Here is a 27,549-nt window from a genome sequence, read left to right on the forward strand (position 1 = left end):
ATGGGGAAAACTCAATGAAATAAAAATAAAAATATTAAGGCAAAACCAAAAGATAAAGTAATTAGAACATGTGAAGGGGTAGCTAGGTGACTCAGTAGATTGAGAGTCAGACCCAGAGATGGGAAGTCCTGGTTCAAATTGGACCTCAGACACTTCCTAACTGTGTGACCCTGGGCAAGTCACTTGACCCCTATTGCCTCACCCTTACCACTCTTCTGCCTTAGAACCAATACCCAGTATTGGTTCTAAGACAGAAAGTAAGGCTTTATACATATATATATATATATACATATATATATATATGTATATATATATATGTATGTATGTATATGAGGTATTTACTAAATTAAGCAACTGACCTAGAAAATTATACATAATCATTAGACTCTCAGAAAACTATGATCAAACAAACAAAAAAAAAACCCTTGAATGCATTTTTTAAAATTTTTACCTTCTGTCATACTGTTGATAGTATCTCCTGACTTCAGGTCTCCTGGCACTTTATCTACTGTGCTACCTTGTTGCCCCTCTTGAATGTCATTTAAAAAATGATGAATAAAATTAGAAATAATAATTATAAAATTATAAATAAATAAATCCCTCACAGGTTTTTGAACCAAATGACAAAGTACAGTGTGATTGAATCCTTAGGTCAGCAGCACAGAGAAATCAAGAAAGAAACACCCATGAATTTGACTGACAAGTTCCATAACATTCATATCAAAGGAAAAATTTGCAGGCTACTAGGAAGTGACAGATAGTATATGATGGAACTTTCAGGCATCACAGAGTACATGCATTATGAGAAACAGAAGAAAAGATTAGACTAGGATATATCAAAAGGCAAAGGAAATAGGATTGAAATGAAGAATTAATTATCTTTCAAAATTAAATTAATTCTGCGGGGGAAAAAGTTGAGCATTTAACAGAGAATAACTTTTAACTATTCTTATTAAGGTTCAGAATTGAGCAGAGACTTCAAAAAGAAAATGTAGTTAATTGAGAAAACTTAAGATAGGTAAACAAGTTTATACAATTGGAAAGAGTTTGGGTGGTGGTGAGGTGCCATGAAAAGAAGATGAAATACTATATGAGGGTTAATGAGGCAACTAAGGTGATGTAGTATAGAATTCCAGGCCTGGAGTCAGGGAGATGTGAGTTCAAATGTGGCTTTTGACACTTACTAGTTGTGTGACCCTGAGCAAGTCATTTACCTTATTTGCTTAAGTTTCCTCACTTTTTTTAAAGGAGATGGAGAAGGAAATGGCATGCCACTCCAGTATCTTTGCCAAGAAAACTCCAGACAAAGTCACAAAAAGTCAAACTGGATTGAAAACAATTAAACAACAATAGCAAGGGTAAGTGTGGAAATAAAATGAAACATGCTCTGGACTTGGATGTCCAAAATTTTTTTTATAAGAAATAGCCCAAGGAAAGGGGAGGAGAGGAATTTAACATTTCTTGTAATTAGGTGCTACAGAAGATTATTCAAATTGGAAGAAATAATCACATTGGATAAGTTAAAAAAAAAGGAAAATAGTAATGCTGAAGGGATTATAAGAAAACAGATACATTGGTGCTGTATTGGGGAAATTTGAATTGATTCTAGCCATTCTGGAAAAGGACACTCATCAATTAGGGAATGACTGAACAAATCATGGCATATAAATATGAAGGAATACTATGGTGCTGTAAGAAATGATGAAGGGGATAATTTCAGATAAACCTGGGAAAACTGGTATGAATTGATGATGTAGAATGAGGTAAAGAGAGCCAGAAGAACAGTTTATACAATAGCAATAATATTTTAAAGACAAACAACTATAAAAATACTTAGAGAAAACTTTGATTAGCATAATGACCCATTACACTTCCAAAGGATTCATAATGAAACATGCTCTCCACTTAAGATCGAGACATATTTTTTATAGACATAGCCAATACAGGAATTTGATTTTTTTTGACTATCAGTTTTTAAATGAATTTTATCTCTATAGATTTCTCAAGAGGGAAGGAAGGTAAAGGAAGAGGAAGAAGAAGTAGATCTTTGTGAAAAAGAAATTAAAGGGAGTGGGATATCTAGTAAAATGTAACTTTTTTCTGGACTAGGGAAGGAAAATTTGAAAAATATTTAAAATAAATTTGAAGAGTATAGTTGTATATAATGATAATGAGATAAGGGTCAAGAAGGGCTTTTGAGAAGGATATGGTTGGAGGAAAGACTGTTTCAGGCAAAGGTGTGAGGAAAAGAAGACATTTCAAAAATTCTTTGTTTATAACATTTAAAATATTAAGTTACTCAGCTAACTCACTCCTTCCTTCCCATACCCCTCATTAGAGAAAGCATCATCTGACAAAAATGATATATGTACATACAAAACTATGCCTTACTTATTTCTATTTATTAGTTCTATCTCTGCAGGTAGACATACACAAGTAATTCTAGTTTTTGTTTTTTGCAATTAAGAAGATTATATTTTGGGATGATAGGAAAAGAGAAAATGCAAAAGATGGGTAAGACCAGATGATCTTGATTTCTAAATGCCTTCTAGAATTCTTCACTTTCATTATCACTCTCTATAGAGTCTGTGCCTACTTCCTTATAATCCTTCTCCAGACCACCAAATCATCACAGGCCTCAAAGAATTCTCTTTTCTCCATGCCTTTATCCATATATCAGTATATAAAGTATACAAGTCATTCTTCAAAGAATATTTCTGTTGCTGTAGATAATGTTCTCTTGGTTCTGCTTGCTTTGCTCTTCATAATTTCATGTAGTTCCTTCCATGTTTTTTCCCCTCAAAATTAACCTGCCAATAATTTCTTACAGTGAAGTATTATTTTATCACAATCATATACTACAACTTGTTTAGCCATTCTCCAACTGATGAGCATCCCTTCAATTTCAAATTCCTTGCCACTGTTATAAGGGATTTATTTAATGTTCACTCTCTCTTAAGGAGCAGGATTTCTACTTTAGAGGAAGTTAAGTAATCTCACTCGGTTGATTTGAGAGGCAGAGCAGATAGTTATTGCTCTCCATCTCTTTAAGAGGCCCTCCATAAAAGAGGAAAAACATTCAGTTCTGGGCTCCATATTGCTCTGACTTCCTTGGGAGCAGAGTTGCTGGGTCATTCTCTCAGACAAAGATCAGTTAATGGCTTTTGAGAGTTACTTTCAAAAGTTTGAGACACATCTACGAGGTAGAGTTAAAGTCTGATTCTGGCGAGCTTTTCTCCTGAAGGGAGAAGTTGACATCAGAGAGTCTCTGTCCACTCTCTCTGATTTGGGAGCAGGACCTGTGTCAGTGTCTCCCTGCCAAGAGATTTTGACAGTTATATTTGAGTTTGATTTTTTTTTTATATTACTACCCCCCCCTTCATTCCCCCTCTCAAAGTTGACAAGCAGTTCCACTGGGCTATACATTTATCATTGTTCAAAACATATTTCTATGTTATTCATATTTGCAGTACAGTTATCCTTTAACATCAAAACCCTAATCAGATCCTCATTGCGCTACGTGATCGAGCATATATTTTTCTAATGCATTTCTGGTTCCACAGTTCAATTCCTTCTCTGGATGTAGATAGCGTTCTTTCTCACAAGTTCCTCTGAATTGTACTGGGTCATTGCATTGCTGCTGGTAGAAAAGTCTATTATATTCAATTGTACCACAGTGTATCAGTCTCTATGTACCATGTTCTCCTGGTTCTGCTCCTTTCACTCTGCATCAATTACTGGAAGTCATTCCAGTTCACATGTGTGAAGATTAAATGAACTCTTCCTTGATTGTCAAATGAAATTAACTCTCCCGTGATTGTGAAGATTAAATTAACTCCCCTGACCATTTTTAGATTTAATCAACAAAAGTGTACACATCCCACTTAATCTTTAAATGGGGGAGATCTGTGATCCACATGTGTGATAGTGAGGGAGAAATCAGAATCAACTGACTGCCCCCTGGGCAGTCCTAAACAAAACTATAGACTATAATTTGTCTACATAAAAAGTAGAGGAAGGCACAGGAAGTGATGGAAAGAAGTGTAAAGAAGTTAGAACTTCCTGTGAGGGGAGTTCTCTCATTGTTCAGAGTTTTGAGTTTGAGTTGGAAGCCAATGAAGAATCTTACTGGACCTGAAACCTTGGACTTGGTGAGACTGTTCTTAAATCTCTCCCTTTAGTCTGAAATGTGGTGAGTGAAAAGAGCTGACTCCTTTCCTGGATTTTCTGAAAGGACTAGCCTCAAGAGAGACCTACCATCTTGAGAGAGGCTCCTTGCATCCCCAGGTCCTTGGTTTAAAGCCAAGGACTCTCCATTTAAGGACTAATTAGCCCTGCCTTGGTTGATCCCAGGGCCGGAGCAAAATACTTAGTGTATAGGTTAGATATCTTACCCTACCCTATCTTCTCTCTGATTTTCTTCCTTTCACTCTTTCTATATTTTATAAATACATTGTTAAATAAATCTCTTTGGAATTCATTAAATTTCTGGTGACCCTATTCTTAAATAATCCAGTCCAACCATTTATAAAACCCCTCACATTTCTATCCATTACACATGGAATTCCTCCATTTCTTTATTCCTTTCAGCAGAACAATATTCCATCACCAACATACACCACAATTTATTCAGCCATTCCTCAATCAATGGACACCCCTCATTTTCCAACTTTTTGCCACCATAAAGAGCACAGCTATAGATATTTTTGTACAAGTCTTTTTCCTTATTAACCTTCCTGGTACAAACCCAGCATTGGTATGGCTGGGTCAAAGAGTGGGAATTCATTTAAAGCACTTTGCACATAGTTCCAAATTGCCCTCCAGAATGGTTGGACCAATTCACAACTCCAGAGTCTCAATTTTGCCACATCGCCAACATTTATCACTTTCCTTTGATGCCGTATTGGTCAATTTGCTAGGTGTAAAGTGGTACCTCAGAGTTGTTTTAATCTGCATTTCTCTAATCAGGAGGAATTTAGAACACTTTTCCATGTGCTTATTGATAGTTCTGACTTCATCATGTGAAAACTGCCTATTCATGTCCCTTGATAATTTCTCGATTGGGGAGTGACTTGATTTTTTATAAGTTTGACTTAGTTCCTTATATATTTGGGAAATTAAAAGAGAAAGATTTTAAGGGTCAGTAGTTGCCGCTCACTTATCTAGAAAATTTTTAAGAATGATTTAGGAACATACTGAAGATATCTTTAATGAAAAAATAAGAAGAGAATAGAGATACTGACACAGGGAATTTTAAATAGCATACTATTTTTTTTTTATGATCCCATGACTGCCTGAGATGCAAGACTATAAGATGCTGTTGTGTTAGTTTTATCTTACAGAAACATTTAACTTGGTAGGTCAAATGCCCTGAAGGCTCTCCCCATATAAAAAAATCTCTCACACATACTTAAATATTGCCTGCTTCTTATTGACATATACAATTACAGGCTGTATTTTTCTTCAAGGAGTTGCTGAACATTAACATCCAAGGAAATGTTAAATGGAGATAAATATTCAACAAAGGTGTTCACCAGCGTCATAGACAAGGGGCTGAGAAAAAGTCCCAACAAAAGAGCTTTCCCATTTGGTGGAGAGGTTATCTGATAATTCTTACTTGTAGTTTATGCAGCCTTAAGGAGAGGTATCATGTCATAAGGAAGAAAACTGGACTGAGAGCCAGGAAGACTTGAGTTCAAGTCCCACATCTCATTCATACCTGCTATGTGGCCCTGAGAAATTTAATGTCTCAATGCTCTAGGCAATTCTCTAAGATAATAAAGTTGCAGAGAAAGTGCCAGTTGGATTTGGTAGAGAGAGTTCCTCAAATTCAGATTCTCTGTGTTAATGAAATTATAGGTCCAGTGCTTGTGGAGTCCCTAACCCCAACAGTGCTCCATAGTAAAATCTATAATAATACAATTTTTTCCTTTAGAGTGGTAGAATTGGAGGCATGAAAATTCATATTTTGACCTTAGACACTTAAAAGCTGTGGGTCCCTGGGCAAGTCACTTTATCCCATTTTGCTTTGTTTTTCTCTTCTGTAAAACAAACTGGAAAAGGTAATGACAAATCACTCCAGTATCTTTGCCAAGAAAACCCTAAATGGAGTCATAAAAAGTCAGAAATGACAAAAATGACTGAGCAACAACAACAAATTAAAAAGGAATTTACCAGACTGGTTCTCAACTAATTCATCAGTAGATTTATCAAAGATCTTGAGTAAAAGGCAGATAAAGAATGTCCCAAATGTCTTGGTGTGGTCATTTTACTAGAGCTTTAAATTCTTTTTAAGACACTGGGATACCCTTTATTTGTCTCAGGCAAATGCCTCAAAATAGATACTGAGTTGGGTAGAGAAATGCATAAGAAGAGATTTCATGTGAACAATGGTACAATGCTTCCTGGGATCTGAAACTTCTGTTTCACTGTTCCAAGTTTCTTTTCCACACCAATATGGTCTCATTAAGCTGTGTAGCAACAATTCATGGACCGCTATATTCTCTAAAATATTAATACCACAAAGAGCCCAATAAGCAATAGAAAGCTGCATGGTGGTTATAAAGCAGGTGGCAATATTCTACCAGCAGGCAAGCAAAAGTGTAAAAGACATCGTTGAGGCTACATATTAATGGAGGGGAAAATGGGCCATTAGTATTGAAAGGGAGATAAAAAATGTGCAGGTGGAATATTCCATTTTTGTATCCAAGATGCTAAAACAATAAGAAAGCCTTAGGTATGCTGGGTTCTGTGAAAGATTTATAGAGAGACTTTGATTCATCCAAACAAACATTTGAGCATCTATTGATGGTTTCTTGCTCTAGCCTATTCCTCATCCCTACTCCCAGAATGAGTGCAGTGCTCTGTAAAGTTTAGCTAGGATAGCTTGACTTAATGGAAAGAGGCTCGATTTGGAATCGAAGAACCTCAAATCAAATCCTAGCCCTGCCCTTTTGTTATATGTGTGATCACGGGCAGATAATCCAACCTCTCTGTGCCTCAGCTTCTTCATCTATAAAATGAGGAGTTTGGCCTTGGTGTCCCCTAAGCTCCCTTCCAGGTCTAAGGACATAACCTTAAAATACAATGACATGATATTTGTCTTCATGGAACTTAGTCAAAGAGAGATAAGACCAGGGGTTGGCTGATAAATGTTTAACAATAGTTTTCCAGCAAAAAAAAAAAATGCTAATATGATACATTTAAAAAAGGAAAAAAAGCTCTTACCTTCTGTCTTACAATAGATACGAAGTATTGATTCCATGACAGAGGATCCATAAGGGCTAGGCAATTGGGGTTAAATGACTTGCCCAGGATTATGCTGCTATGAATTATCTGAGGTCAGATTTGAACTAGGACCTCCCATCTCCAGACCTGACTCTATCCATGGAGACACCCAGCTGCCCCATGACTTTTAATCTGCATCATTATTAACATTTTCTTAATCTATATTTCTTTATTAACATTTGCTTTCTTAAGCCTAAAGCATTCATCAAACCCTAATTTATTATCTTTGCTGATTTTCAAGTGTAGATACTCATATAGAAAATCCAGTTTGTTTTACAGAGGAGATTCAACTGGAAATCTAACAGTTAGCTCTCTAGAGCCAGTTGGAGCTGGCTTTAGAAAACCCCTAGAAAAGAAACAAACACAAACAGCCCACAATAGTATGTAAATAGACCAGATCCAGACAAATCACTATGTGAATTCCATGTAAGAAAACCATTATCAACTGGGGAGATAAGAGAGAACTTAATGTAAGAGATGGTATTTTAATAATTCATCATGCATCTTTAAATGCCAAACAGCACTTTGTATTTGCTCCTGGAGGCAATAGGAAGTCATTGGAATTTATTGAGTGGGAGGGTGACATGATCAGACTTGCATTTGAGGAAAATCACTTTAGGGGTGAAATGGAAAATGAGTTGAAGTCAGAAAAGACTTGAGGTAGACCGACTTGCCAGCAGGCTATTGCATTAATCAAGAAAAATACACCTGACCTGAATGTGTTCTCTTCCAGGAATACTGGATAGTGACTGCTCTGAAATATTCTGATACCATATCTGTTGCTGGATATTTGCGATAGAAGATCTAATCAGATCCAGATAACAGGAGCCTTGCCTTTAGGTGGTTATTGATCCTAGGGCAGGTCACCAGCCTCTGATGGAAGCATCTTATCTTAATCATGCAAATATTTCATCATTTAACAGACTTTGTACTTCAATTTCTGAGCATTGCCATCCTTTGCAATAATAAGGAAGCTCAAGACAGCTATTTGGCTCAGTGGATGATGGAAGCTCTGACTTCAAATATGGCCTTAGCTACATTCTAGTTGTGTGACCTTGAACAAGTCCAATTGCCCAGCCTTTACTGCTCTTCAGTTTTGGGACCTATATTTAGTATTGATTCCATGATGGTTTGGAAAAAATATAAGGAGATCATTCAGGCAATCTGATGTGCATGCTGGCTTGTGAAGCCCTATGGATATGTGCTACCATTTTATGTGAGCACCCATGGGAGGTCATGCCTGATATTTACCTCCACAGAGGAAAAAGGAGATTAAAAAAAGGGAGGAATAGGTAACAGCTTATATAAGGCTGAGGCAGAAATTTCATTGTTCATAGACTGCACACTGCAGTGCAATAAACTACAGTGGGTTCCTGTTGCCTTTGGTTCCCAAATTCACTACAGATTGGTTGGGAGGAGCGTAGGTATCATCTCTGCCCATTCAATGCAGTCCTCCCAATAGAAGCGCTCTGCCAGCTACTGAAGATTGGGGAGCTCCTGTCTGCTCAGTGACCAGAGCATTAGGAGCTTCAGACCACCTTTCCCATAAGGGTTACCCCAGATGTTCTTACTATTGCTGAAATAAGGTGAAGAAGTAAATACCAGCTTCTTTAAAAGCAAAGACAAAAAAATGGAGAAGACTTGAGTATGTTTGTTGACTTAAAAGAAGAAAGCAGGAATGAAAAGGACGAAAGAGGATGATGGTGGAGGCAATCTGCTGTAGTATTCAGAAGGGGATAAGATCAGGGATATAAATAGAGGAATCGGTCTCCTTCTTTGCCAGAAACTAAAGTGAAGAAAGAAATAATGGGGGATGCTATACAGGAGTTGTGAGATGAGAAGAAGGCAGAGAGAAGAGGGAGGTGACAATGAATGGCTTCAGTTTTCTTAGTAAAGTATGAGGCCAGCACTTCCCTTGAGAGGATGCTGTGATAAGCTTGAGGAGAGAAGAGAAGGTTTGGAGCAGCTGTTGTGGTGAATGGACCATTTAGGGAGTTATACGATAATTAACATTGCTCTTAAAGGTCTAGTTGAGCCCAAATAGTATGAATTTGTAGTAGACCAAGGCATAATAGCTGCATGACTTCCTCTAGCCCTGGGCAGCAACAGGGAATGGATGAATCCAATGGCGGAGGTGATCCAGAGTTGGATTTTAGCAAAGCAAGATCAGAGTTAGGATGAGTGATTCAGGAGAAAGAAATAGTATAGGATTCAACTAGCAAACTAAGGCACTGAGACTGGAAAGAGAGGAGAATGTATCCAGAATAGGGGCAATGGTCTGGGAAAGTACTAAGGAGTAGAACGATTGGAGGTCACAGTGATGAAGAACAGGTTTAGGGGGAGTAAGGCATAGGGAAGAATAGAGATATTATAATTGAATAAACTGGGCTTTAATGCACAGGGAAGGGACACAACAAGAGAAGTCAGAGGAGGAAGGACTTTCCTGGCATGAAGAATAGTGAGGGCAAAGGTAAATGGCCATTTGGGCCCTGTATATGATGAGGGACCAATATAAGTTGAGTTTTGGAGTATAGGGTACATGGAAGAAAATTATATGAACTGTATGGAAAGCTGCCATTGGCATCAGATTATAAAGGAACTGAATGTTAGGCACTTAATTTTTTTTTTAGCTGAGTGACAGGGCCAGATTTATGTATAATCAAAATAATTCTGGCATTGAGCCACAAGAAAAGTGAATTGGAAAGGGGAGAAAGATCTGTTAAGAGGCTTTTGTAGTTATCTAGAGGGTTGTTAATGAGAGTTTTGGATAGTAGCACTGGGAATAGAACAGGTGGAGGTGGAAGCCGAATTGCAAAGAGCTGAGGAGAGCTGCAAACAGACATTCTCATCCCCCATATTCCAAGATAACTCAAGGTTGCAAACATGGGAGATTGATTATTTCCAACTCTGACAACACTCTTCATTTCACCAATCAATAAACATTTATTAAGTGCTCACTATGCTCAGGGCCAGACTGCGATAAACATCGGACTTACAAAGGAAAAGCTACACAGTTCCTCATCTCAAGGAGCTTTATTTTAACCAGGAAGATAGTGTGTAAATAAATAGGCGTATACCACATGTGACAGAGCAAAAGCAAGGAAACCAGAGAGGAGAAGGCTTTAGCAATGGGGGAAGGAGGGGTCAGCAAAACCTCCTGCAGAAGGTGGCATTTGAATATAAAGGAGGAAATGATTAAAAAAACATTTTATATGCTCACCAGGCATTATGATAAACAGAAGAGGCACAAATATAAGCAAGCAATATGGTTTCTGTCCTTATGGAGTGTCCACCCTAATGGGAGAAGGCTATTAATATATACAGCAGAATGGCAGCCAGGGCTGGATGTTTCGGGTAAAACAGCCACAGGAATGGTGATCAGAGTCCTAGCACGAATGATTGATATGTCCTTTCTGGGAATGGTACTGTTGTCCTGATTGCTCTTCTCAAAACTGAAATAAGAAAAGGGAAGTTGTGCTCATACAGGGGCATGGCATGGAAATGACTTACTGGACCTGAGACCCTGTAAAGATTAAATTTTAGGGAATATGGGGAGACTGAGGCATCTGAAGCAGGTAGAAATTAGTTTCTCTCTGCAAGGAGTATTATATTTTTTTAGAGGTTTATTGAAGATTAAGGATTAAAGAAAATACAGGATAAGAAACACGTGTCCAGGCCATAGAGTAGCCTAGACACAACCTCACCTACATTATGAAAAAAAGCCACGTCTGCTCCAAAATGGAAGTCCAAAAAAGCAAGCCCCTCAAAGGCCTTTGAATCAGCTTAAATACCTTCTTGATCTCGGCCCAGGTGAGATTACAAGGCATTTTGGGGAAGTAGAGCAAAGGCTCATGGGGTTTGTAGTCCTGTATTCGAGTCTATTTTTTACAATCCCCCATTTGATCGTTTGAAAAAAATTAATTTTTTCCAAAGGATCATGAAAACATAATCAATTTAAAGATTACAATAATTTGAGGATAAGAGAGAGAGAGAAAAAAAAGAATAAAACCAATAATTGCCGAACACATTGACAAAAAGCCAGTTAGGGGGCAGTCTCCTTTGGCATGAAAGTATACATACAAATAAATGTTTAATCAACCACACCCAAAGTTCATTTTGATCTTGTGCAGCTTGTGGTCTGGAGGCTTCTTCACAGTGGCTTCTCCAACAGTTCAATTTCTGGATTCAGAGACGTAGCATCTTCTTTACCTAAAATTCTTCTCAAAAGGAATTTAAACTTTGCAATTTAAATAATGATATTTTTTTACATCCCCCCCCCCGTTAAGAGGGTGATATTAAAAAAAAAAGGATCACTTAGAGATGCATGGCTGAGGTATGAGGTATATGAATCAATTGGCAAGAGATATTAAAAAGATATCAGAAAAATCAAAAAGAAAAGAAAAATTTTCTGGATGAAAATATAGACTATCAAAGTCTTATGTGTAAAAATTCCAAGTAAAAAGAAAAATAAATGTATAACAGGTCCTTGAATCAGGGCCCAATCAAAATGATCTAAGCAATGAGGCATTTACCCAGTCAGTAGCCAGGACTACAGAAAGTTACCACACTATGAGAGGCAGAAAAGGGGACCAGAGTATATAAGCCAAGGTTCCGGGAGCCAATTTTGAGGTACTTGGTAGAATGTGGAACAAGGAAGACCTGCTTTTAACACATGTTAAACAGCCACAACCTCAAACCCCAAACACGTTCAAGTCCTTTCTCTAGGCTCAAAGTGACATCAATTTCACCAGGATTGGTTGGTCTCTTTGACCTTATGCTCTATTGGCACTATGCAGTGGCTCTTTTGTGTATATCTTGTCCTAGAATCAGACAGAATCATTAAGCAAAATCCCATAATTTATTTAAATAATTAGTGGCATCGTTTTTATAGTCACAAGCTTTTTAGGGCATGCATTAGCAAATGTATTTCAAACTTGTGGCACTGAAAAATAAAAAAGTTAAAGAAAATCTTAATGCTGGTGACATGTGCTTCAAATATAAAAAGAAGAGAAAAAATAATAAAAAAAACTGGAAAAGTATATTGGACATGCAAGAAAAATATAATAATAAAAGTGCTTTAAAAATTCAAAAATATAGCTTATAATCATTGACACTCTGTGTCAGCTAAGAAAATAAAGATTACAAGACTTTCTCCCCAAAAATAAGATCCATTTCCTCTTAATATCTGGCCATGATCACTGTGAGTAGAAGGCAAATGAATTGAACAAGGTTAACAATTTTTTCATTTTTAAAAATACAGTAGTACAACTATGTAGTTACCAAAATCCCCAAAATTCTCAATAGCCCAATTAATTATAATAGCAAACAAACAGACTTTCATATTTCACATAAGTTGCTGTATGACATTTTTAAAACCTATGAATTGATGGACATGTGTCACAATTTTTACAAATGTAGCAATCTTTCAACCTTGGTAATAAACATATTTTTTTTTAAACAAAGTAAAACTCATCTTGGGTTAAGAACATAATCAAGAAACCTATATATCATTCTGGTGCAAGTAAAATAGTGAGCTGAAGAGTATAAATAAAGGGGTGCTCCTTTTTCTTGGAGGCTTTTAGGGATACAAATGCCTTGAGATTAACTGCCCAACTTCCATTCACATATTTAGAAATGCAGGAAGGTTGGGGGTTATAAAATGTATTTCACTTCAGCTACTATTGGCTAGGGGCAGGCAAAAATAACCAGATTGTTAAAAAAAATTCCAAAAATCATATTTAAAAAAACCCTTAAAATCATTTGAGATATTTAGCACATTAAATTTTCCAAGGTTGTTAATACTATTATAACCAGTTCTGAAGTCCATCTATGTGATAATTTACAAAGTCAAAATAGAAAGGCTGTTTTTTCATATATGGGCTTATTCACAACAATATTTTCAGCACAGTTATAGGGGAAAAACAACAGAATTTCAAAACTCAGTACATTCAAAATAAATTCAATCAACCTTCAGTTCAAGCAGAATAATATTGAATCCAGTAATATATGAACTTAAAATCACAAAGTTAAACCATAATAAAAAATGCAATAGAATACAGCGATTTTTATAAACCCATTGGAATCTGAAATGCCTCAAAATATAGCCTTTAGTCTCTTCAAAGTTCCTTGGGGTTTTTTTTTTGTTTGTTTGTTTTTAATTATCCATTTAAATGTCTATTGTCCGAAGGCAGAGTGGTAATGGCTATCGATCTGCTTGGAGCCCCACAGCTGGGGAGAATCTGAGGCCAGATTTTAACCCAGGACTGAATGTCTTTATGTCTGGCTATCAGGTCGCTGAGCCACCCATTTGCCTCCCCAAAGTTAAAGTTGAATCTTTGGGCTGAGTCTGCTCCCTGACAGTCAGGTAAAATCAATGAAATTACCAGAACAGTCAAAAATCCTTTTAAACAGCCCATTGCTTTTTAAGTTTCTGTTTGAAAAAATCTGTTTCTTCTCTCTAGTCTCTCTTTCCCCTCTCCCCTGATATGATCCCTCCTCCTGCCCCAGTCCACGTGGAGCCCATGTGGAGTCAATACCCCGTTTGCTCAGAGGCTTAGCCTAAGGGAAAATTGCCTGTTCTTCTTTCCCTCTCCTCTCTCCCCTCTGCCCACGTGGCCAATACTGTTACCAGCTGGTCGCAATGAGTCCTGAGCGTTGAGTGAATCTGCTCCAAGGATCTGGGTGATGAGCAGGCGGTTGTCGGGCTCCTGGGTTTGGGGCGCAGAAACAGGCAGGCAGGGCCAGAGGGCTGGGAGATCAGGAACCAGGTGATTGCAATCTTGGTTGAATCAAGTCTGGATGGGGGGGGGGGCTGAACGCCCACAGACAAAAGCGGCTGAGCCAGGTGGGGTGGGGTGGGGTGGGCGGCAAACGGAACAAGTCTGGATTGAGCAGCAGCTTTGCGAGGGTAAAAAAAATCACCTTGACCAGAGAGATGTGGCTCAAATAAAAAAATTCTAGGTACTAGGTATTAAAACTGAACTTAAGATCAGAAAAGAAATCAGAAGATTGAAAGTTTTTTCCCCATTAGGTCACCAACTGTAAAGATTAAATTTTAGGGAATATGGGGAGACTGAGGCATCTGAAGCAGGTAGAAATTAGTTTCTCTCTGCAAGGAGTATTATATTTTTTTAGAGGTTTATTGAAGATTAAGGATTAAAGAAAATACAGGGTAAGAAACACGTGTCCAGGCCATAGAGTGGCCTAGACACAACCTTACCTACATTATGAAAAAAAGCCACATCTGCTCCAAAATGGAAGTCCAAAAAAGGGAGCCCCTCAAAAGCCTTTGAATCAGCTTAAATACCTTCTTGATCTCGGCCCAGGTGAGATTACAAGGCATTTTGGGGAAGTAGAGCAAAGGCTCATGGGGTTTGTAGTCCTGTATTCGAGTCTATTTTTTACAACCCAGACAAGATAAGATCAGAGTCTTATGATCACAAAGGTGGAAGTTTGAGTTCTGGTAGGAACTTGACTTTTAAAAAGTCAGGTTTAGAAGGGAAATGTAAAGAACTTGGTCTGTTGCATGCTGAGTTTAAGATATGATTGGACAACTTGGCAAATAGATTCTCCAGGCAATTAAAAATGAAGCTAGGTGATTCAGTGGACTGAGAGTTAGGCCTAGAGATGGGAGGTCCTGGGGTCAAATCTGGCCTCAGATACTTTCTAACTGTGTGACCTTGGACAAGTTACTTAACCCCCATTGCCTAACCTTTACCACGTTTCTGCCTTGAAACCCATATATAGTGTTGATTTTAAGAAAAAAGGTAAAGGTTATTTTTTTCTTTAAAAAAAAACCCAACAAAAACAAATACCTGACTATCTGTGAACTGTGAATGGATCTAGCTCTTCTGGGAAGTGTTTATAACTATGACCCCCGGCTATAAAACTATGCAACTTTCTGACCCAGCAATACCTCTGCTGTGCCTATACTCCAAAGAGATTAAAGATGTACATATGTATGAAATATTAATAGCCACTCTTTATGTGGTAGCAAAGAATTGGAAATTAAAGGGGTACCTGCCAATTAGGGAATGGTTGAGCAAAATATGGTTTTTCAACATGATGGAATACTATTATGTTGTAAGAAATTATAGAGGGAATGACTTCAGAGAATGGAAAGATTTGTATGAGCTGATATAAAGTGAAACAAGCAGAACTGGGATAAAACATTTTTTTAGATTTTTGGAAATTTTTATTTAATTAGTTCAGAATAGTTTTCAGTGGTTACAAGATTCATGTTCTTCCCCTCCCCTTCCCCTCACCCCCTCCCATAGCTAATATACAAATCCACTGGGTTTTACATGTGTCATTGATCAAGACCTATTTCCATATTATTGATATTTGCCCTAAGGTGATCATTTAGCCGATATCCCCAATCATATCCCCACTGACCCATGTGATCAAGCAGTTGTTTTTCTTCTGTGTTTCTACTCCCACATTTCTTCCTCTGGATGTGGATAGTGTTCTTTCTCATAAGTCCCTTAGAATGGTCCTGGACCATTGCTTTGCTGCTAGTAAAGAAGTCCATTACATTCAATTTTACCACAGTGTATCAGTCTGTATATAATGTTCTCCTGGTTCTGCTCCTTTCACTCTGTATCAATTCCTGGTGGTTGTTCCAGTTCACATAGAATTCCTCCAGTTCATTATTCCTTTGAGCACAATAGTATTCTGTCACCAACATATACCACAATTTGTTCAGTCATTCCCCAATTGGAGGGCATCCCCTCATTTTCCAATTTTTTGTGACCACAAAGAGCGTGACTGAATATTCTTGGAAATGTCTTTTTTCCTTATTATCTCTTTGGGGTACAAACCCAGCAGTGTGGCTGGATCAAAGGGCAGACAGTCTTTTATCGTCCTTTGGGCATAGTTCCAAATTGCCATCCAGAATTGGATAAATTCACAATTCCACCAGCAATGCATTCATGTCCCAATTTTTGCAACCACAAAGCGCAGCTATGAATATTCTTGTACATGTCTTTTTCCCTATTATCTCTTTGTGGTACAAACCCAGCAGTGCTATGGCTAGATCAAAGGGCAGACAGTCTTTTAGTGTCCTTTGGGCATAAAAACCAGGATAATTTAAACACTAATAGCAATATTATAAAAATAAACAATTTGAAAGACTTAGGAGTTCTGATGAATATACTGACCAGTCACAATTCCAGATGACTAAGGATAAAGCAATTTTTACTCCAAATAGAGAGGCTTCACATTGCAAGTTGTACCTGAGGGGAGCCTTGAATCAGACAAGGATTCTTAGAGATGGAGTTCATAAGCAAGGTTCTCCCGCCTAGAATAACAGAGAAAGAAATAGACTGCCTAAACAACCTCATATCAGAAAAAAGAAATTGAACAAGCCATCAAAGAATTCCTTAATAAAAAAATTCCCTGGACCAGATGGATTCACAAATGAATACTACCAAACATTCAAAGAACAACTAATCCTAATACAATACAAACTATGTGACATAATAAGCAAAGAGGGAGTTCTATCAAATTCCTTTTATGACACAAATATGGTACTAATTCCAAAGCCAGACAGGGCAAAAAGAGAGAAAGAAAACTATAGACCAATCTCCCTAATGAATATAGATGCAAAAATCTTAAATAGGTTACTAGCAAAAAGTGGCAAGTGATCATGAGGGTTATTCACTTTGACCAGGTTGGATTCATACCAGGAATGCAAGGATGGTTCAATATTAGGAACACTATCCACATAATTTACCATATTAACAAGCAAATTGACAAAAATCACCTGATTATCTCAATAGATGCAGAAAAAGCCTTTGACAAAATACAACACTCATTCCTATTGAAAACACTATTCCTATAGAAAGCATAGGAATAGAAGGGCCTTTCCTAAAAATAATAAACAGTATTTATCTAAAACCATCAGCAAACATCATCTGCAATGGGGACAAACTAGAAGCCTTCCCAATAAGATCAGGAGTGAAATGAGGATGTCCATTATCACCTCTATTATTTAACATTGTACTAGAAACACTAGCAGTAGCAATTAGAGAAGAAAAAGAAATTGAAGGTATTAAAATTGGCAATGAGTAGACCAAGCTATTACTCTTTGCAGATAATATGATGGTTTACTTAAAGAATCCTAGAGAATCTACCAAAAAGCTAGTCGAAATAATCAACAACTTTAGCAAAGTTGCAGGAACAAAATAAACCCACAGAAGTCATCAGCACACATCTCAGCAACAAGAATTAGAAAGAGAATTTCCATTTAATCACCCTAGACAGTATAAAATACTTATGAATCTATCTGCCAAGACAAACACAGAAACTATATGAACACAACTACAAAACACTCTCCACACAATTAAAACTAGATCTAAACAATTGGAAAAACATCAACTGCTCTTGGGTAGGACAAGCTAACAAAATAAAAATGACCATCCTACCCAAATTAATTTACTTATTTAGTGCCATACTCATTGAACTACCAAAAAACTTTTTTTTACTGAATTAGAAAAAAGAAAACATAACAAAGTTCATTTGGAAGAACAAAAGATCAAGGATATCCAGAGAAATCATGAAAAAAAAATGTGAAGGAAGGAGGTCTTCCAGTCCCAGTTCTAAAACTATACTAAAGCGGTGGTCATCAAAACAATTTGGTACTGGCTTAGAGATAGAAAGGAGGATCAGTGGATCAGACTTGGGGTAAGTGACCTCAGCAAGACAGTCTATGATAAGGCCAAAGATCCCAGATTTTGGGATTAAAATCCACTATTTGATTAAAAAAACTGCTGGGAAAATTGGAAAACAGCATAGGAGAGATTAGGTTTGGATCAACATCTCATACCCTACATATAAATTTAGAATGGGTGAATGACTTGAATATAAAGAAGGAAACTATAAGCAAATTAGATGAACACAGAACAGTATACATGTCAGATCTTTGGGAAAGGAAAGACTTTAAAACTAAGAAAGAGCTAGAAAAAATCAAAATGTAAAATCAATAATTTTGATTGCATCAAATTAAAAAGTTTTTGTACAAACAAAACCAATGCAAACAAAATTAGAAGGGAAGCAACAAATTGGGAAACAATCTTCATAATAAAAACCTCTGACAAAGGTCTAATTACTCAAATTTATAAAGAGCTCAACCAATTGTACAAAAAAATCAAGCCATTCTCCAATTGATAAATGGGCAAGAGACATGAATAGGCAATTTTCAGTTAAATCAAAACTATTAATAAGCACATGGAAAAGTGTTCTAAATCATTTATAATCAGAGATGCAAATCAAAGCAACTCTGAGGTATCACCTCACACCTAACAGATTGGCTAACATGACAGCTATGGAAAGTAATGAATGCTGGAGGGGATGTGGCAAAGTTGGGACATTAATGCATTGCTGGTGGAGTTGTGAATTGATCCAACCATTCTGGAGGGCAATTTGGAACTATAACCAAAGGGCACTAAAAGACTGTCTGACTGTCTGCCCTTTGATCCAGCCATAGCACTGCTGGGTTTGTACCCCAAAGAGATAAAAAGGAAAATGACTTGTACAAGAATATTCATAGCTGCACTCTTTGTGGTGGCCAAAAATTAGGAAATGAGGGGATGCCCTTCAATTGGGGAATGGCTGAACAAATTGTGGCATATGTTGGTGATGGAATACTGTTGTGTTCAAAGGAATAATGAAGTGGAGGAATTCCTTGTGAACTGGAAGGACCTCCAGGAATTGATGCAGAGTGAGAGGAGCAGAACCAGGAGAACATTGTACACAGAGACTGATACACTGTGGTACAATTGAATGTAATAGACTTCTCCATTAGTGGCAATGCAGTGATTTGAACAACCCAGGGGGATCTATGAGAAAAAACACTATCCATATTCAGGGGAAAAACTGAGGGAGGAGAAACATAGAAGAAAAACAACTGCTTGATTACATGGTTTGAGCGGATATAGTTGGGGATGTAGACCCTAAATGAACATCCTAGTGCAAACATCAACAGCATGGAAATAGGTTCTGATCAAGGACACATGTAATACCAGTGGAGCCAGCTATATGAAATAATATGATTCTTATAACCAAGGAATAATGTTCTAAACTGACTCAATAAATAAATAAAATTTTAAAATAAGTAACGCTCTCCCACTTACTGTCTGTGTGACCTTGAGCAAATTGTCCATGCTCTCAAGATCTTAGTTTCTTCTTTTGTAAAATGAGTGGGTTGGATTGGCTAGTCTCTTATACCCCCTTCCCCTCAAGCCCAAGATTTATGACCACATGTCCAATGGCAAAGAGATAGAAAATAGAATGTTGAATATAGGAAACAACTTGGCTGGAATGTAGGCTGTAAGAAGGGAAGAAATTAGATGTAAATCTGAAATGATAGGTAAGAGCCAGATTGTAGAGAGCCTAAAAATGTGAGGCTAATGGGTCTATATTTAATTCTAGCAGTAATACGGAATGATGTTATTTTTTATTAGCAGAGAGCAATAGTTAAACTGATTCTTTTTTCAGACCTCTGTTTGGAAGATTATTTGTTAGCTTTGAGGGTGAATAAGATAGGGAAAATAATAGACTAAAAAAACAAAAACAAAAAACTTTCCCCTTATGTCTTAGTATCAATACTGTGTATTGGTTCCAAGACAAAAGAATGATAAGAGTCACACATAAGAGACTTGCCCAGAGTCACACAACTAGAAATTTCTAAGGCCCAGATTTGACCCAGGATCTACTGTCACTAGGCTTGGTTCTTAATTTTCTGAGCCACCCACCTGCCCCTAAAATAAATGACTATTATAATAGCCTTCTAATTAGTCTCCTGGCTTCTAAGAGAGAGTTAATAAAGGCCCTAACTAGGGTAATAGCCAAATGAATGGAGAATTCTTTTTCTGTTTCTTTGTTTTTCTCTTTTTTGTTTCTTTCCTAATTTCATTGTTTCTTTGTATCTTATTTTCTTTCTTTCATGTTTCTTTGTTTCTCTCTTTCTCTTTTTGTTTATTTCTGTTCTTCTTTCTTTCTTTTTCATTTCTTGTCAGTATCAATTCTAAGACAAAAGAATGGCAAGGGCTAGACAAGTGGCATTAAGTGACTCGCCCAGGGTCACACAGCTAGGAAGTACCTGATACCAAATTTGAACCTAGGACCTCCCATCTCCAGGCATAGTGCTCTATCAACTGTGTTACTTAAGTGCCCCCAAGTGTACCTTACTCTTCATTAGTATTCATATCCATATACAACTATAGCGAAATCTGTCCTTGTGTGGCACAAAAGGAGGTATAATAGACATCTTTAACCTCTTCTTTCCTCATCCTTCTCCAGGGGAGTCTTTCACTTCTGTCATGAGTCACTCTGCTTTCCTCATAGAGAGAAAGTATGGCTCTAGAAGTCTTGTTTGTTGCCTTAAATATTGTTAGTCTAAGCAATACAATCAGGTCCCATCTAACTTTGTCATCATTGGAAGAACAGGAACTCCAAGCTCCATATATCTAAGTCTTGACTCTTTGCCCATCAAATATCAGTTCCCACAATGAATACATATAGCAAAGAAATCCATTTATCCAAATCACAGCAAAAGAGAAATTAGAGGTTATTCATATGAGAATATACATAGTAGTTGATGCAGAGTGAAGGAGCTCCCCCATTGGGAGCAAGAACATTCAGCCCAACCAAGAGAAAAGGTCTGGAATCTCACTCAAGGGAAAACTCCCTGACGTCGCTAGAGTCACAAGCTGGAAATCATGACTTGATGGAGATTGGCAGCTCTTTGTGCCTTCCTGGTTCTTTTTCTTTAGCAATTTGAAGTGGGATTGGCTTCTTCCATTTTTCCACTTGAAGTTGGAAGCCAGTAGTGCTAGAAGTGACTCAGCACTTGGAAAGTGTTGAAGAAGAATGGTGAAAGCTGCCAACTCCATCTGCCCCCTCTTGCAGGGCAGAGCATTCATCTCCATCAATAAGGAGAGAGTCCTTTACCAGTGGAATTTGTGACAAAGGATATACAGATGAGTATATACACATGATTACATCTACATGTATGTATGCACACATGTGTATACCATGTACATGTCTATATGTGTACATATATATTTATGCGTGTGTATGTATAGGTATAGGTTATGTATTATATGAAGGACATGAGATGAGTCTTCTAGTAAAACTTGGCCAGAAATCATCCTGTAATCTACTTTCTATTTGTATGTTTGTGCCACATATGAGAGATATGGAATAAAATATAATAAACATAATAATCAATGTGATAGAAATAATATATTATATATAACAATATACAAATACTATAATAATACTATAATAAATATAATAAAGCAGAAACTAATAGCCACTTTGGCCTGTTAAAAAACAACCAATCTCTACTCCTGGAGATTACATAGTAGAAATAATTCCTGAAATTGAAATGTGTATTTGTGTTACCTTCTTGAACTGACTAGAAGTAACTGTAATGCCATTTGAATTGGAAATGGAGAAATGAGACATATTTAAAGTGTTCTTATTGGTTCTAGAGGTACAAGGAAAGAAGAAAATGTAATCCTATAATATTTGAAATATAAAGATGGGATTGAAAGTGGACCCCCACCTTTTTCACCTTCCCAAAAAAAATGACTAAAGAGAGAATTGTAGAGAAATGGGACTTAAGAAAGGACTTAACAGAAGGCTAAGTGGCTCAGTGGATAGAGAGCCAAGAGGTCCTGGGTTCAAATGAGACCTCAGATGCTTCACTTAACTCCAGTTGCCTAACCCTTACCACTTTTCTGCCTTGGAACCGATACTTAGCATTGATTCTAAAATGGAGGGCAAGGGTTGGTTTTTTGGGGTTTTTTTTAGAAAACAGAAATAACAAGCAGGAAAATGCAGGAATATGAGATGGAACAGAAGCCAAAATGAGTACCTGGCTAATGGAGGACATCTATTCACTACCTTAATTGTAGCTTTGTGGTCAAGTGCCCCCAACTGATTTGTTTTCCAGGGCACTGGAGGGATGGTGAGGAAATGGATTGGGAAGGTAGAAAGCTGTAGATACTGATGTCAAGGTGGACTTTTCTTATTGGAACAATAGAAAGAAGTAGGTGATACAGACTTACTTGGACTTCTCCATGTAAGAGGAATGTTATATATGACCTTAGGAAAAAAGATAATTAAAAATTAATAAACCTTCAAGCCATATAATTTCTACCAACACAATTCATAATTTTGTGTCTCCCACCCACCCACCTACCTTCTCTGCATTTAAGAATACTGTGATAATTTCAAAGGGAAAAATATCCCAATTTTGTATTTTTCTTTTCTTTTTTTAGTACTTCAAGTAATAGCGACTTTATGTCTACTTTCTCCCTACTCACTTATCATAACCTCTCTATTCCTTAATAAATGGCCTTTGGAATTAGAATTTATATAAAGTACTTTAAGTTTTCAAGGCACTTTACATAGGTTATCTCATTTTCCTAAGAGACTGGCAGTATTACTATTCCATTTTTACAAATGAGTAAACAGGCTGAGAGAAGTACAATGACTCGTTTAGGATCACACAGCTTTCCTGTGTCTGAGGCAGGATTTAGACTTAGATCTTCTGAACTGCAAGTTCATTACTTTATCCTTTATACTACTTAGGTTAGTAAAGCTGAAAAAATGAATTACATAATGGTTAGCTTTGTTTACTTCGGCTGGTCCTGAGTTGGAAGGTGTTCATTACATCCCTGAATCCATGCCTGAGTTCTTTCCAGCTGGGTCAGACCTGTAAGAGCTGCTATTTTGCTGCACAGCCTTGTGGTGCCACATCATGTTACCCAAGTAGGATTTAGTGGAGGCAAAGTAACAGCAGCAACACAGAAAAGCTGACAAATCCTGTCATTGCTGTATTTGTTTTTAAAGTCCTCCAGCTACAGCAGTGGTGGCAAATTCAAATTCTCATGTTGATTTAGAAAACCACAGATTAAGATCCATGTTTATTTATTTTGTTAAATATTTTCCAATGACATTTTAATCTGGTTGAACCACGGAGGAGTTTTGTCTGTGGGGGGCAAGTTTAACACCTCTGATTCTAGAGCTTAAAGACCAATTGGATAGTTCTTATATCTTAAATATGTTCTGTAGCATGGTTATTGTTGTTATTAATCCTTTTTTTAAAAAAAACCCTTACCTTCTGTCTTAGTATTGACTCTAAGGTAGAAGAGGTAAGGGAACAGCCATGGGGTATAAGTGATTTGTCCAGTCACACAGGAAGGAAGTGTCTAAAGCCAGATTTAAACCTCAGGACCTTCTGTCTCCATGCCTGGCTCTCTATCCACTGAGCCATCAAGCTACCCTCTCCTCCTTCATTTTCAAAGACGATCACTGACATCATGGATTAATATTTTGACTTGAATCTGAATTGGATTTAAGTGATACAGAGATACAACAAGTCATCAACCTCACTCTCTCTTCCAGAGTCATTGAAATCCAATGGCAAGACAAAAGTCAGGATGACTGGTGATGGCCTAGGATGCAGGGGATGACCATGCCCATTCTGCCAGAAGTCTTCACATCCCTGTAGTAGAAGTCCCCTAACTCACCAATGGGTTTGGGGTTTGGCAGTTACCCTCACCCTGGTTTAGCCCATATGCCAAGATGGTTTTACCAAGTGTGGCCACTGTACATGCTACAACTTTTTGGATCTACAAATGAGAATTGGGTCAAAGGTAGACTCTAAAGGTAGATGAGCAATTCTGAAAAGGGCTCAGCAAGTTCTCACATCAGAAGTGCTATTCCTCCTTGAACTTCCCATAGACTCCATGGTAGTATGGCAATATGTATATAGAAGCTGGGTGACCTGGTAGATAAATCACCAGTCCTAGAGTCAAAAAGATCTGAACTCAAATCCAGCCAAAGACAATTAGCTGTGTCACCCTGGGCAAGTCATTTAGCTTCTGTTTGCCTCAGTTTCTTCATCTTTAAAATAGGTATAATTACACCTAACTCTAAAAGTTGTTAGGAAAATCAAATGAGATAATAGTTATAAAGTGCATGGAAAACAGTAAGTGCTATATAAATGTTGGGTATTATATTATAGTCTGTGAAAGCAGTGGTTATTTCATTGGGGATTCTTCTAGTTTGTTTTTTGTTTGTTCCTTCCTTCCTTCCTTCCTTCCTTCCTTCCTTCCTTCCTTCCTTCCTTCCTTCCTTCCTTCCTTCCTTCCTTCCTTCCTTCCTTCCTTCCTTCCTTCCTTCCTTCCTTCTTTCTTTCTTTCTTTCTTTCTTTCTTTCTTTCTTTCTTTCTTTCTTTCTTTCTTTCTTTCTTTCTTTCTTTCTTTCTTTCTTTCTTTCTTTCTTTCTTTCTTTCTTTTTCTTTCTTTCTTTCTTTCTTTCTTTCTTTCTTTCTTTCTTTCTTTCTTCTTTCTTTCTTCTTTCTTTCTTTCTTTCTTTCTTTCTTTCTTTCTTTCTTTCTTTCTTTCTTTCTTTCTTTCTTTCTTTCTTTCTTTCTTTCTTTCTTTCTTTCTTCCTTTCTTCCTTTCTTCCTTTCTTCCTTTCTTCCTTTCTTCCTTCTTCCTTTCTTCCTTTCTTCCTTTCTTCCTTTCTTCCTTTCTTTCCCTTCTATCTTAGAATCAGTGCTGTGTATTGGTTCCAAAGTATAACAGTGGTAAGAACAGGGCAGTAGGGGTTAAGTGACTTGCCCAGGGTCATACAACGAAGAACTAAGAACTGTCTGAGGTCAGATTTGAACACAGGACTTCCCAACTCTAGACCTGGCTCTAAATTCACTGAATCACCTAGCTGCCCCCAACGATTCTTCTAATCTCAAAAGTTGAATTCTTTGAACATCACAGGTAACAGAACCATACTGTCTATGATTTGGAATTATCTTTGCAATTTATGTCCAAATTCCTATGCCCTGGTTATAGCTTCCTCTTTTTTGCAAAGTAAGGTTAAAGAGACATAGAGATAATGGCTCTATCCCATCCCACCTCTTGTAGGGCTAGGTTTACTTCCTATAATCTCCCCTCTATGGCCTCATTCTCTAATTATCTCCACCTCCTCTGCTTTCCAGCACTCTTTCATATATTATCTCAACATGACCACCACTATCACCCACACTACTACCACTACTGCTGAATTAAGAATTAAGTTCATTCAGAGACTATCTTGTTTGCTTTCATTTGTATCTCCAGCACCTAACACATTTTAAGCACTAAATAAATGTTTTACCTATATACCTAGCTGTTGTCATGATCTATGTCACCTTTTGATGGGCTCTTTCCAAACTGTGGACCTCTATTGGCCTCACTAGTCATAGGATTTAGAGAATGGTGAATTTAGAGCTGGAAGAGATCTTTGAGACCATCTAGGACAACTCCTTCATTTTAAAGATGAGAAAACTCTGAGGCACAGAGATGTGAAATGATTTGCCCAGGGTCACCAACCTAATAAATATCTGAGATGGGATTTAAACCCGTCTTTTCCTTATTTCACATTTAGCACTCTATCTACTACTCTACCTTCCAAGGAATATCTATTGGGTAGACATCATACTTTATTGCCTGTAACATTGGAATTTGAAATACAATTGACTAATTCCTCCAACAGATAAGTTTTAAAAGGATATGAACAAACAATTCTGTAAAGAAGAATTTAAAATCATTAACAATAAATATCAAAGAATTCTCCAAGTCACTAATAATAAAAGAAATGCAAATGCAACCAATTCTGAAGTTTTACCTCACACTCAGTAAACTGGTTAATGTGTTAAAAGATGGAAACAGTATTGGAGATGTTGTGCAAAGATGATCCAGCTAATTCATGGTTGGTGGCGTTGTGAATTCTTGAAAGCAATTTGCATTTCTGTAAAGGAATTGACTAAAGTGTGTATACCCTTTGACCCAGAAATACCCAGGCTAGGTACATATCTCAAAGAGGTCAATGGCAAAAAGAAATGCCCCATATACACTAAAATATTTGTAGCAGTAATCTTAGCACTAGCAAAGAACTAAAAACAAAATTGATGCCCATGGGCTGGGGAAAGGAAAAAACAGTTTATAGTACATGAATTTAATAGGAGATTGCTGTACTACAAGAAATAATGAGTATAATAATAATAAAAAAACTGACATTTATAAAATGCCTAAAGATTTTTGAAGTGCTTTATATATATATTATTTCATTTGATCTTCACAACAACCCTGTGAGGTAAGTGCAATTTCACACCCATTTTATGGATGAGGAAACCATCTGAAAGATTAAATGATTTGCCCAAGGTTATTAAGTAAGATCTGAAGCAAGATTTAGATTCAATTCTTCTTCAGCTGAATATAATACAGAGAAACATGGAAGAACTTATATAAGTTCTTGCAAAGTAAAGGACACAGAACTAGGAAAGGAATCTACAAAATTACTACAATGGTGTTTATAGAAAGAATAACCACAAAATTGAATGCTACAAAAATATTAAAAACTAAATTCAGTCCCAAAGAAGAGATGAAAAGGCATGATACTCTGCTTCATTGCACAAGAAAAGGACTATGAATGTGGAGTGTGTCATTTAATGTCAGACTTCTTTGATGTTTGTTTGATTCTGCCAAACTTTTTTATTCCCCTTCTTTTATGTTCTTCATTATAAGGAATGGTTCTCTAGGAGGAGGAAAGAAAGGATCCATTTGGAAATGAAAAAAGAATCATTCCATAGATGGTAAAAAAAAAGAAAAGATATAAAATCAATATTTAAAATTTAAATTTAAAATTAAAAAAATCAATTAAATGGGAGAGTTCAATGAAAAACAGGCATTAGACTATATTGCATGGCTGGGAAGGAGCCTAGACTTCAAATGATTTCTTGCCAAAGGAGTTATTGCTTATAAGGACAGGCTCCAGACTGGTTCTGCTCACAGCTTTTTCTTATCTTGAGTCTTATCACAAAACGTATCTATTTTGTGTCACATGTTTTTGAGGGTTTTTATGACTTCTGAAATGACTTATTTGGGTACAAATGTCACTGAAATTGGTGTATCTAGTTTTCTCCCTCCTTGGTCATTTAAAATACTCTTCTGGTGATGATGCCTCTACTCTTTGGTTTAAATGAAGAGAATATGCAATGGGATAAACTAGTAGATAAATTAGTAGGCAAGGGTAATTGAATGATAAACAGATGATGCGTTAATAGCCCTCTCTGGAATTCCCCTTTACAGTTGCAATATGTATTTAGGAGTGAAGAACAAGTTGGGGTGTGGAAAAGGTTTAATGTTAGAGCTAGATTGAAAAAAATGTGGAAGGGCTTTAATATTAGAGCTAAACGTCTTACCCATT

At 37.0% G+C, this 27,549-nt stretch overlaps 1 protein-coding gene across 3 annotated transcripts in view; it reads left to right on the forward strand.

Annotated features, from left to right (window-relative positions):
* The window catches only part of HHLA2 (HHLA2 member of B7 family), a 236,807-nt gene that overhangs the window by 76,525 nt on the left and 132,733 nt on the right, over nt 1-27,549 (forward strand). For 2 of the 3 annotated variants that reach the window (XM_056793440.1, XM_056793438.1), the window contains exon 2: nt 1,249-1,358. The exons of the other annotated variant lie outside the window; for it this stretch is intronic. The gene's annotated coding sequence lies outside the window, so the exon portion shown is untranslated. The remainder of the gene's footprint in view (nt 1-1,248; nt 1,359-27,549) is intronic. 3 annotated transcript variants of the gene reach the window in all.

Source organism: Monodelphis domestica, chromosome 4 (assembly GCF_027887165.1).
Source record: "Monodelphis domestica isolate mMonDom1 chromosome 4, mMonDom1.pri, whole genome shotgun sequence".
NCBI lineage: Eukaryota > Metazoa > Chordata > Mammalia > Didelphimorphia > Didelphidae > Monodelphis > Monodelphis domestica.